Source organism: Rutidosis leptorrhynchoides, unplaced genomic scaffold (assembly GCF_046630445.1).
Source record: "Rutidosis leptorrhynchoides isolate AG116_Rl617_1_P2 unplaced genomic scaffold, CSIRO_AGI_Rlap_v1 contig117, whole genome shotgun sequence".
NCBI lineage: Eukaryota > Viridiplantae > Streptophyta > Magnoliopsida > Asterales > Asteraceae > Rutidosis > Rutidosis leptorrhynchoides.
The window spans coordinates 51,141-64,177 of record NW_027266372.1 but is presented as its reverse complement, the minus strand read 5'-3'; the positions used below and the strand labels follow the sequence as shown (position 1 = coordinate 64,177).

Here is a 13,037-nt window from a genome sequence, read left to right as displayed (position 1 = left end):
GGCTTTAGGGAGCTGGTAATTAAAACTTAAAAGAGAATTATATATATAGAAGAATGAAATTCTAATTCTATGTTTATGGTTACGCGTTGCTCATACACACATATATATATGGTTTCTCTAATACTGTGTTTATATAGGTAAAGATACATATATTTTCGGACGGAGATTGTAATTATTATGTGTCTAAATGGGAAACAATTGAAAAGTTTAAATAGGAAACCTTATTAATTGTCTTTTGGTTAAAGCAATAGATTTGGAATGTACTCATTCTTAATTAAGAACCCTTTTATACTTGGTAATTTTAGTATTGCCTTACTTCAAATAAAATAAAATATTAAATATTGCATTTTTAGAATTCATGCCACTTCCTAAAATCTACTCAAAACAAAATCCCAATTATAACCCAATAATAAATTAAAAGAGACAATTTTCAGGCAATCTTTTAAGAAAAGCCTTGATTCCTGAGTTGAAAAAGAGAGATCGTACGAAGAGGGGGGCATGGACTTAGAATAGAAAGTTCGTGAGAAACATCTTTCATCGCTGGGCAAGACCTTGGATCGGCTTGTATGCACATAAGTGCCAAAGTTGCAATCCGTACAATATCCTTGATAACATTTGGTTTTTCTGGAAGTTCCAGGCGACTATCCAAAATGTCCTTCAACATTACTTTTAAAAATGACGAGGTCGGCAATAATGCAATAAGCTCTCCAGGATGTTTTCCCATCAACGTTTCCAATGCCACCACACCAAAGCTATAAACGTCGCACTTTTCTGTGACCGTCATTGTAAATGCTAGCTCTGCAAAGTTCATTTCAAATTTCTTAAAATTAGACATCAACAGGACTAAATAGACTAAAATTAAAGCTCATATACTACCTCCGTCCCAATATATTTATCAAAGTTTCTTTGCAAAATGCTAGTAAATTAAAATTGAGAAGTATTTTGGACGGAGGTAATGATAAACATTTCTGTTACGCACCAGGCGCAATGTACCCATATGTGCCTGCACGTATGGTTTGGTTAGACGAAGATGGATCGAGGAGCCTTGCAGTCCCAAAATCAGATACAGATGCCTCCAATTCCAGGTTTAACAGAATATTGTTGCTCGATATATCTCGATGAACAATTGGCATGCCATGATCATGATGCAAGTAAGATAACGCCCGTGCAATTGCTTTGACCACGTCAACCCTCTTCGTCCAATTCAGTTCCATGGCGTCAGAATCATTTCTTAGGACATAAAACAAGCTTCCCCTTTCCATATATTCGTAAATCAAGAACATGCAGCGATTACGCAGACAAAACCCGTAAAGCTTTACAATGTTTCGATGTTTCACCTCTGCTAATATCTTCGCCTCATTTCTGAAACTCTTGTCGAACGCTGGTTCCTCTGCTTCGAGCCGATGAAGCTTCTTCAACGCAACGACTTTACCGTTGGGTAGTTGTGCTCTATAGACGCTACCGTAACCGCCAGTTCCTATACAATACCGAATATCAAAGTCGTCGGTTGATGCAATAATATCATCATAAGCTATCTTTCCATCATAATTTCATATAGAGAAAATATCTCCATTTTTTGTAGGCTCTATCTTTGATGATGTCTTCTTGTCCCCACCGCAATGATATAGCAAAACTCCGTATAGAAGAAAAAAAATGAAAAGCATGATGATGACCACTGTTATAATATAAATGTCTCCACTCTTTTCTCTTGGATCTGGTTTGGCTTCACATTCCTCAGCTTCAACTAAAGGATTTCCAGAGAAATAAGTTGAGTTGTAAGTATTTTGAAGACGACACAAAACCGGGCCAGAAAGATTGTTGTAACTGAGATCCACAAAACCTGATGATCCCCAATCCATATATCCAAGCTCTGGGGGTATCTCTCCACTGATGAAGTTATGGCTGAGATCTAAATATCCTAAACTTGTCATATTTACTATTGATCTAGGTATGGAGCCAGTAATTTGATTATGGTCTAGGAAAAGCGACTCCATGCTCGACAAATGGCTAATATTAAAAGGAATTTTACCGATTATCTTATTATTGAAACATATAGTGACTTCAAATTGATTAATCGAACAATTGAAGATGGAATTTGGCTACTTAAGTTGTTGTACAATGCTAAAAAGGTCAAGTTGGTCAAGTCACCAATTGAAGAAAGAATTGGACTGCTTAATTTGTTATTAGACAAATCTAATATAGTCAAATTATATCTTAATTTACCAATTGAAGACGGAATTGCACTACTTAAACTGTTATTAGAGAAATCTAAACTAGTTAAATATCTTAATTCACCAATTGAAGACGGAATTTCACTACTTAAATTGTTATTAGACAAAGCTAAACTAGTCAAATATTTGAATTCACCAATTGAAGACGGAATTGCACTACTTAAGTTGTTACCAGACAAAGATAAATATTGCAATTTGACCAATTGACCAATGGAAGATGGAATTGCACCACTCAACTTGTTATGAGACAAATCTATGGTTTCTAGGTTTTGTAAGTTTCCTATCTCGTGAGGGATTGAACCACTGAGATTGTTACCGTACATGCTAAGATATGTTAGTTTTGTCAATCTACATAAAAATGAAGGGATTGGACCACTGAGCATATTATAGGATAAGTCGAGATGGACTAATTTTGTGAGGTTGCCAAGACAATTAGGTAACTTACCGGATAGATAACTCCCATAGATACTTAAATAGACTAGCTTTGGAAAGAAAGAGAAGTTCAGATCACTGATATCATTTCCCTTTAGCAGGAATGTAATCTCAATCTGAATGATGCTTCCATAGCCGTTGCAAGTAATTCCAGGCCAACTACAACCGTTGGAGGTAAGGTTTGAGTAGTCTTTCCACCACCCACTTTCAACAAGAGCCGTCGATTCCATGTCTAGCGACGATGATGTTGCCGCCGAGATATTATTAATAGTTATAAAGAACATAAACGAAACATACCAAAATGAGCACAAATATGTTTGGAAGGAACTCTTGATTGAATACATGGGGGTTAAAGCTGTTTACATGTCTTTAAATAATTGGGCTACTAGAAATTTGGGAAAATAATTAAATCGATTTGTTTTGGATGCATGTGTTGACTACCCAAGGAATTCAATTTCCCAATTAATCACAAAAACGTAAAGTAAAATTGTACATTTCTGCGGAAATGGGTTCTCCGCGTGCTATTTACTCAAAGGAGAGGAAGATTTAGAGGGCATAAAGTAATATTGGAGCTCCATTGCGCTGAGAGACGTAAAATGACAAGGTATGGAAAGGAAGAAAAGTTCAGATCTCCAATATCGCTCCGGCTTCTCTGGAAATGTTTATCTGTTGGGTCCATAATCTGAGTGATACTTCCGTGGCTGTTGCAAGAAATACCAGGCCAGATACAACGATTGGATATATTGTTCGAGTAGTCACCCCACCAGCCACTCTCGAGAAGAGCATTCGCTTCCATGTCTAGTGATGCTGTTGTTGCCGCGATATTGTTAATACTTTAAAAATAACAGGTCATACCAAAAGGCAAAGCTTGTGCACAAGTATGGTTGGATGGAACTGATGAATTAATGATTCTTAATCGGCTAAATTTCGTGAATCATGATTTCCAACGATTTCGTGAATCATGCTGCAACAGCTCATTCCTAGACAATTTTTTCTCTAGAACTATAACTCTTTCTGAAATAACAAGCCTATCGAAACGATGTGTGAAAGAGATGTTCACGAAAAAAAGAATTGTTGCAATCACAAATAAGTTTTCGATTAATGGAGCATAATAATGATGATGCCGATAACAGAGGATAGCCAATATGGATATGGTCGGCCCTGTATTGCGTTTTCCTTTATCCCTATTTATTCTGCAAAATTCATGAGCGACCCTGGTAAACATGAAAGCTTGCTTCAAGGAATATGACAATTCGACATGATCAACAAATATTTGTTTTGGCTTTGTGTGTTTACATAGGCGGAATAGCAGGTTACATTGCGAACCTCATTCTGAATAGACATTTTGGCAACGCAGGGAGCTTCGAAACAAAACCGAGCCTTAAAATTCAAACACGTTTTCAAAAAATACAGAGAAATTCTAAGAAAAGTGGTAGTCGGTAAGAAGTGGAACAAGGCTACAAGTCAGGAAGATCTAAACAAGCCTACAACTCGGGAAATTATTAACAAGCCTACAATTCGAGAATCTGGAAGGTCTTAAACAAGCCTAGAACTCGGGAAGATTTTAATATGCCTACAATTCGAGAGCTCTTAAACAATCCTACAACACGGGATGATCTTAACAAGCCTACAACTCGGGGAGTAGGATGAAACTGTTAAATCCCCAAACTCTAGAAGAATCGAATCGATGTGTACTCTCGAAATTTATTAATTTTAACCTATTCAACATACCCCTTTGGGATTGGGATGTTCATGGAAATTAGGGTTTAATACCACATAACATAACTCAATTTTCAAATTAATCACGACTGTTTATTTTTGTGGATGGGAAGACGATTTTATTCCTTTCCTAATTCGCGGGTGATGGCAATTTTGCTTTCTGAGTACACCAATGGTGACCTGAATCTGTGTCATGGACTCATGGGTGATGATGTTAATTCTGGTTTTTTATGGACCAAACAATAAATTGATTTGGCATGATCTTATTTGCATCAATCTGGAATCTGGTGAGCTGTCAAGAAATTGAAAAGAGACAAATCAAAGTTTGCATCTCTGATTCTACAATTACAAATTGCCAAATGATACACAAAACTTTCTGCTTAAATTGAAAACTTCATTCTGTCACTAACTTCAGCTCAGAACTAGTAAATCACCATCTAACAAGATTAAACAACTTCTAATCTGATTCCGTGAGAGTTCCTCTCTAATCTTCCTAAAACCTCTCGAATCAGAATGCATGTAATGGATTGCTAGGGGGAAAACATCTTACAAATTCATGAGTTGCGAAAGAGATATTGTCTGTAAAGGAGGGCATGTGCATGGCTGTTGAGTGGATAGCTTGCGAGACACTTCTTTCATCGTTGGACGAGATTTTGGATCTCCTTGTATGCACTTAAGCGCCAAAGTTAAAATAAGAACAATATCCTTAATATCCTGTGGCTTTGTAGGAGTTTCCAACCGGGAATCCAATATATCTTTCAACATTATATTTGATGCTGAAGAAGTAGGCATCACTGTAATAAGATCTCCAGGATGGTTTCCCAACAATGTTTCGAATGCCACAATCCCAAAGCTATAGACGTCGCACTTTTCCGTGACAACCATTGTAAATGCTAACTCTTCAAGTAAGTTTAATCATATCAAGAAAAAATCTTTATTCTTTTGAATTAAAATTTAATATGATTAAATAGAAAAAAAGTTACAAACCTGGAGCAATGTATCCATACGTACCAGCGTGCATAGTCCGATTAGACGAAGATGGATCGAGGAGTTTAGCAATGCCAAAATCAGCTACAAAAGCTTCTAACTCCGAGTTCAATAGAATATTGTTAGTTGAGATATCTCTATGAGCAATTGGCAAATCGTGATCATGGTGCAAGTAAGATAAACCATGTGCTACTGCTTTCACCACATTCACCCTCTTTATCCAATTTAGTACCCTGGCATCAACATCGTTTCTCAGGAAATAAAACAAACTTCCTCTTTCCATATATTCGTAAATCAGAAACATGCAGCGGTTGTGCAGACAAAACCCGTAAAGCTTCACAATGTTTCTATGTTTAATCTCTGTCAAAATCTTCACTTCATTTTTGAAACTTTTGTCAAATTCTGGTTCCTCTGCTTCTAGCCGATGAAGCTTCTTCAACGCAACGACTTTTTCGTCGGGAAGTTTTGCTCTATAGACGCTACCATAACCGCCAGTTCCTATACAATACCGAATGTCAAAGTCCTCCGTCGCCGCTATCATATCACCATAAGCAATGTTTCCATCAAAGTTCCAAATGGAGAAAATATCCCAGTTTTTGTTGTTCTACTGTTTGATGATATCTTTTTGGCCTGATCATGGTAACGATATAGTAAAAAACTTCCGAATAGAAGGACAATGAAAATCGCGATGGGAAGAATTGTTTTGATGTAAATATTTCCGCTTTTCTTTCTTGACCTTGTCTCAGAGGGTGCTAGGTTGCCAGCACTGTCAACACAATTCCCAGGAATTCCTTCCATCAAAGGATTTCCGGAGAATTTAATCGTCATGTGATTAATAGTTTGAAGAGAACATGAAACCGAGCCAGAAAGATTGTTGTGGCTGAGATCCAAAAAGAGGACAGGTAAGTCTGCCCAATCCATGTTTGCAAGCTCTGGAGGTATCTCTCCACTAATGAAGTTGTGGCTGATATCAAAATATTCTAGACATCTCATGTATTGTATTGATCTTGGCAAAGGACCATTAATTTGATTGTGGTCAAGAAGCAGGGTGACCATGTTCAGAAAAAGGCCAATATTAGAAGGGATTTGACCATTGAGATTGTTATCAGACAAATCTAATTTAGTCAAATTTCTTAAATCACAAAGTGAGGGAGGAATTAGTCCACTCAGATTGTTACTACTCAAATCTAGGGTGACTAAATTATTTAGCTTTCCTATCTGTTGAGGAATCGAACCACTAAGATTGTTGTTTTGAAGTAGAAGAGAATTCAGGTTTCTCAGTTGACTAAAGGAGAAAGGGATGGGACCATGGAGATTATTACGGGACAGGTCAAGTACGACTAATCCGGTGAGGTTACTTAGGCAATAAGGTAGCTCACCCGATAGATAATTCACAGAGAGATCAAGATATTTTAGCTTTGACAGTGTACATATCTGAACTGAAATGTTTCCACGAAGAGCTTGCTCCGAGAGAGTTAAATTGACAAGATTTGGAAAGGAAGAATAGTTGAGTTCTCTTATATCACTGCCACTCGGATACGCGCAAATTTTAGTGATGCTTCCAGCAATATTGCAGCTAATCCCGACCCAACCACAAGGATCTTCATTCCACACGAGGCTCATATTGAAAGTCATGTAATATCCGAGGTCCTTCCATCCACCACTTTCAATAAGAGCCTTTTTTTCCATTGCCAAATCTGATGAAGAAGAATTGCATTCCTCGGGAAATCCTTGCATCAAAGGATTGTTGGTGAAATTAATCAAAATGTGACTAGTATGTTTAAAAGGACACGGTATCGTGCCAGAAAGATTGTTGTAGCTGATATCCATAAAGAAAGGTTCTGGGTATATTCCATGCCAAGTCACTTTCATGTTTGCAAGCTCCAAAGGTATCCCTCCCCTAACGAAGTTATGACTGAGATCTAATTCTGTCAGATTTGTCATATCTGCTATTGATCTAGGTATGGAGCCTCTGAGTCGATTATGGTTAAGGAACAAAACCTCCAAATTAGTCAACTTACCGAATGCATCAAGAATTGCACCACTCAACTCGTTACTAGACAACTGTAAACTATACAAACTAGTTAATTTACCAAATGAAGAAGGAATTGTACCACTCAACTTGTTACTAGACAAATCTAGAGTAGATAAACTTGTTAATTGACCAAAGGAAGAAGGAATTGCACTAGTCAACTTGTTATTAGAAAAATCTAGACTAGTCAAATTGGTCAACTTACCGAATGCATCAAGAATTGCACCACTCAACTCGTTACTAGACAAATCTAAGCTAGCTAAACTGGTTAATTGAGAAAATGAAGGAGGAATTGCACCACTCAATTTGTTTCTTGGCAAATCTAAACTAGACAAACTAGTTAGTTTACCAAATGAAGAAGGAATTGTTCCACTCAACTTGTTACTAGACAAATCTAGAGTAGATAAACTTGTCAATTGACCAATTGAAGAGGGAATTGGACCACTGAGATTATTACTACTGATATCAAGTTTGATTAATTTGGTGAGGTTACCTAGACAATAAGGCAGCTTACCAGATAGAGAATTGTCGTCAAGATAAAGACGCTCGAGATTTGAAAGTTTGCATATTTGAAGCGGAATACTCCCATAAAGATCATGAAGATCTGTCCCTCTGAGACTTAAATCGACAAGATTCGGAAAGGAAGAAATGTTGAGATCTTTAATATCACTTTGAATTCGGAATTCAACATATGAAGTGACGATCCGAGTGATACTTCCATGGACGTTGCACGTAATACCAGGCCAAGAACAATGGATGGAGGTATCGTTGTATATCTCGCCAGGCCACCAACCACTTTCAAGAAGAGCCTTGGCTTCCAAGTCTAGTGACGTTGTTGCTGCCGTACTATTGTTAGTTAAAAAGAAGATATAACTTAGGGCAAGCAGAGTGCACAAATATGTTTGGATGGATTTCATGACTGAAATTTTAGTTTATTTTGGTCAAGTAATATACTTTTTGAGGGATTTTAAGTGATTCTCTGTTTAAAAGTAAATGAAGTTTAGGAAAAAGCTAGCTATTTGTATTTTAGCCTTGTGTGGTTTCAGATTAGAAAAAGGAAATACACCAGGAAGCTTCCTATATATACAAATGATCAAGCATTTGGAAGACTCGGCTTAATTCCAAGTAAACATGTCAGTACATTGACCATATTGTGTATTTTCCAAAAATACACATTGAATAAACCTACGAGTTTAGTTTATCACCATAAGGCATAATCAATCATCATATTATTGACTTGCCAAACTGATGGCAAAGTCATTTTAATGTCTTTTACTCAACGCGTATTGTTGACTGACGAGATGCGTCGCTGTTGTACTCTCTCTCGTCTCGTTATTAGTATATTTGTGAGTTGTGGAAGTTTGGTGACGCCGTTATGTTTGACTGAAACCTTAATCTTCATCGGCAAACCGCAAGTGAACTCTGGGAAGTCTGTGAGAAGTTGAATAAGGCTACAAGCCGAAAATCTATAAACAAGGCAACAACTAGGGAATATCTTAACAAGCCTACAACTCGGTACAAGATTTTACTACTACTCGCGTCTCCGGTTTCTCTCCATGTACATGTACTTCTTTATTTCGACACTATATTTATCCCAAGTAAGTTTACTTCTTTCCTTCACTGTGTGTAGTGAAAGATTCTAACGTTATTAAATACTCCTTGCGTCTCAAAATACATATATTTTGAGTTTTTAGATTCATTCATATATACATGTATTTAATTAAAATTCTTCATTAGATATTGCGTCTCAAAATACATATATTTTGAGTTTTTAGATTCATTCATATATATATGTGTATTTAATTAAAATTCTTCATTAGATATATGTTCATGTGAATGAACCTAAAAATTCAAACAACATTTACGTTGAGATAGAGTTGGTACTACGCTAGCTTTCACTTATTATCATTATATACATGTAATTATTTGTAGAATGCAGACAAAACTTTAGGAAATTTGACCGTGTCTCGCACATATTCTCAAAACTTTTTTTATACTGGACTGGATATTTTTAAAGATTTGGTTGGAGGATGAGACAATAAACGAGAACTTCCTTAAGTCAAGCCTACAACGAATAAAGATTTATTAGAGATTTTGTAATAAGAAAAGGAGAGAATAGTAGTGATATAGTAATTGAAAAAGAAAAGCAGCCATCATGGTACATTCATTGTCTTTGGCTCCTCACGTTTATCATTTAGTTGGGTTAGTATCATCATTTAGTCAAACTAATAGCAGAGCTCGCGCTATGCGCGAGGCGATTCCATATATACTGGAGAAATAGTGGAGATAATTGTGCATATAATAATATTATCATAGATCTTTTATTACCTACATAATTTATAATTATAATTTCATGATTAAATAATTTGGTACTGGGATGTTAATGGCTAATTTTAATTATGGTTACTAAAATAGATATTGACAGTCTCCAATGCATGGTAGAATAATATTTTAGAAATTATAAAAAATTACATTTATTAGTGTTGTTTTTGTTTATTAGGTTGTTATATTCATCTCCTTCTCTGATTCACTTCAAAAATATCGTTTAATAAAATTTGTTTTGATCTAATTCAAGTGTTGTTTTATGAAATTCATAAATATTTGTGCTCTTTTTTCCAATCTTATCCTTATATTTATTTGAATAAATACTCCATTTTGAATAATCATTTATGATTTTTGAATAATTAATAATGGACATACATATAATTTTTTCCTATTATTATTTAAATTAATAAGATTTGCAATTACATGACACTTGAGATGGATTGGAAGAAGTATTTGATCAGATTAAATCAATTGAATTTTTTCTCAACTTTATAAAACTAATGTTGGATCATACTCACCTGTGAAATGAAATCAATATAATTATATATAAACTATATATATATATAACAATTATATATAATATTATGGATTCTTTTATGATCTATATAATTTATTACTGAATAATGATATTACATGAAGACAACTAATCATTCATAAACAAATTGCCGTCACATATGTCTCCTGTAATTACTACAAAAAATACGACTCCTTTGAAAAAAGCATAGGGCAAATCAGATTACATTCGATTTTTGCCTCCAATGCAAGTAATCAATGAATGACAACTTCTGTTGAAGCATATTGTTTCATTTCTGTCAAGGAAGGAGTGCATTCATATTATATTTAGGCTCCACCGCAAAAATTATGCCTCGACATTAAATTAGATCAAATTACAATATTAAAAGACTAAAATAGGCAAAAGTAATCATTTGGTCTCTGTTTCAAACATGTTTGAACTATTTCGTCCTTCCAAATATAAATCGAATTAAATGGTCCTCAAAACGTTAATTTTTGAACTCGTTAGTCCCTCGGACGTTAATTTGGCCGACATATCATTTTTAGCCAATTAGAGAGTGACACGTGTCACTTACGTGTAAAAAATGCCACCTAGACTTTTTACACGTAAGTGACACGTGTCACTCTCTGATTGACTAAAAGTGACAGATCGACACTTTATGTTTGGAAGGACGAAACAGTTCAGAAACGTTTGAAAAAGGGACTAAACAGTTCAAAAAACGTTTGAAATAGGGATCAAACGATTACTTTTGCCCTTTAAATAGTTATGTATGTTGTGCTTATTGTTAAAATAATAATATTAATGATATTATATTTATATTAATATAATAACATATCAGATCAGATCTTTCAGATAATAAATTTCTATATCCGTATCCGAGTTTCGAGTTTAACAAGACTGGTCGTGCTTAAGATCGAAATCGATCTTCGCCACCTCTACTCATAAATATGCTTCTCGACAAAAACTACAAAAAAATACTATACTATTTTAAATTAAAGTGATGTGAAATGAGACTAAGAACCGACACTAATGAATGATTAATTATCAAACAAATTATCTATTAATTATAAATATATAAGTATTGAATCAATTATTTATTTATTGATAGCAAATTATTTTAGTGTCTGAGCTTCATGAATTTCGTGAGGTAGTGAATTCATTAATCATGTTTAGGATTGGCAATTTAGATTCAATCCGATCGTTACGGATCAGATCGAAAAGTTCACGGATCGGATACGGATATAGAAATTTATCATCCGAAAGATCCAATCCGATATGTTATTATATTAATATTATTATTTTAACAATAAATACAAAGCACAATATACATAACTATTTAAAGGGCAAAAGTAACCGTTTGGTCCCTAGGTTTAAACGTTTCTAAACCGTTTGATCCTGTTTCGAATGTTTCTGAACTGTTTCGTCCTTCCAAACATAAAGTGCCGATGTGTCACTTTTAGCCAATCAGAGAGTGACACGTGTCACTACGTAAGTGACACGTATCACTCTCTGATTGGCTAAAAATGACACATCAGCCAAAATTAAACGTCCGATAGGGTCGAGGGACTAACTAGTCAAACCCAAATCCTAAGAGGAAAGAAATAGACAAAAATTTGGAATTACAAAATCAATTTATTAGTATTTGAGATGATGGATTGTTAGAATGAAGAAATTGGATCAGTACCTGTGCAAAAGAACATTTGTGAGAAAGTGAAATAAGCAGTTGAAAATGAAGAAATCCGAACGGTTGTGGGTGTAACTATTATTGAAAAAAATATATTCCTATTTTTATGGTGTAATACAGATTAATTATGAGAAAAAAAATCTGATAAAAGAAATTCTGTGTGAAAATTTAAAAACACCAGATTAAAGATAATTAGCATTTCTCCTCATTGGAGCTTCGAAATCCTGTGTTAAAAGTAAGTATGCATTCAGTTGCTGCATTGACATGTTGACGGCAAACAAATGCAAATCAGAAAAAATAAATGAAGAAATGGAAGATTTTTGTTCACCTTAGTAATTAGCATGCGGATGAGTGACCCTCAACTTTTGAAAATATCAAAGTCCGACTATCGTACGGCAATTTACATGAAAGCTATTCAAGATTGTGAAACTGATCGTAGAATAAAGATTGGGAAAAAATGTGACTGAGAAAATTGAAAAGGAAGAGAGTGAGCCGATTTTATCGGGTTTAACTTTAACTACTACTACTATTAAAAAGGCAAATAAATTATTCTCCTATTTTTATGCCGTGTTAGTTACTGTAATTAGGAAATAAATTAAAAAAATTCCATAAAGAAGATAAATATCCTTTCTCATCATTTGTGCTTCGAAGTCAAGTTCGGATATAATAAATAGATTAAAGAATTGAATAATTAATCTCACATTTGACCCACATGACACAGAGACAGAGAGAAGATTCAATGTACATTGAAACAGAATCTTTCAATCTTTATTGATCAACATAAAATAGAAATAAAGCTTACAACACAAACAAAGGGTACGCCTAACTTTTTTTTTTTTTTTCTCATTACATAATTATAAAGGTAAAAATAAAACGTTGCAAAGAACAGTCAAAGGGGACAATTGATGCCTGCAAAAAAAAGGGCTTGGCAAAGATTAAAAAAACAACTCTCAAATTGAGTTGTCATGGCAACTTGCCATGAAGCCGAAGTCCCAAGGAAAAACAAGACACCGAAAAATCCCACACTGCAAAAGCAACCATGTAGTTTTTTTTCGACTCGGACAATCCAGAACATAACATAGTGGTACGACGAAATAGAACTGGTAATAACTG

At 34.8% G+C, this 13,037-nt stretch overlaps 2 pseudogenes; both read right to left on the bottom strand.

Annotated features, from left to right (window-relative positions):
- Window positions 1–442: 442 nt before the first annotated feature.
- LOC139881136 (uncharacterized) lies at window positions 443–3,994 on the bottom strand (annotated as a pseudogene).
- A 934-nt stretch (window positions 3,995–4,928) lies between these two features.
- LOC139881135 (uncharacterized) lies at window positions 4,929–8,318 on the bottom strand (annotated as a pseudogene).
- Window positions 8,319–13,037: the final 4,719 nt, after the last annotated feature.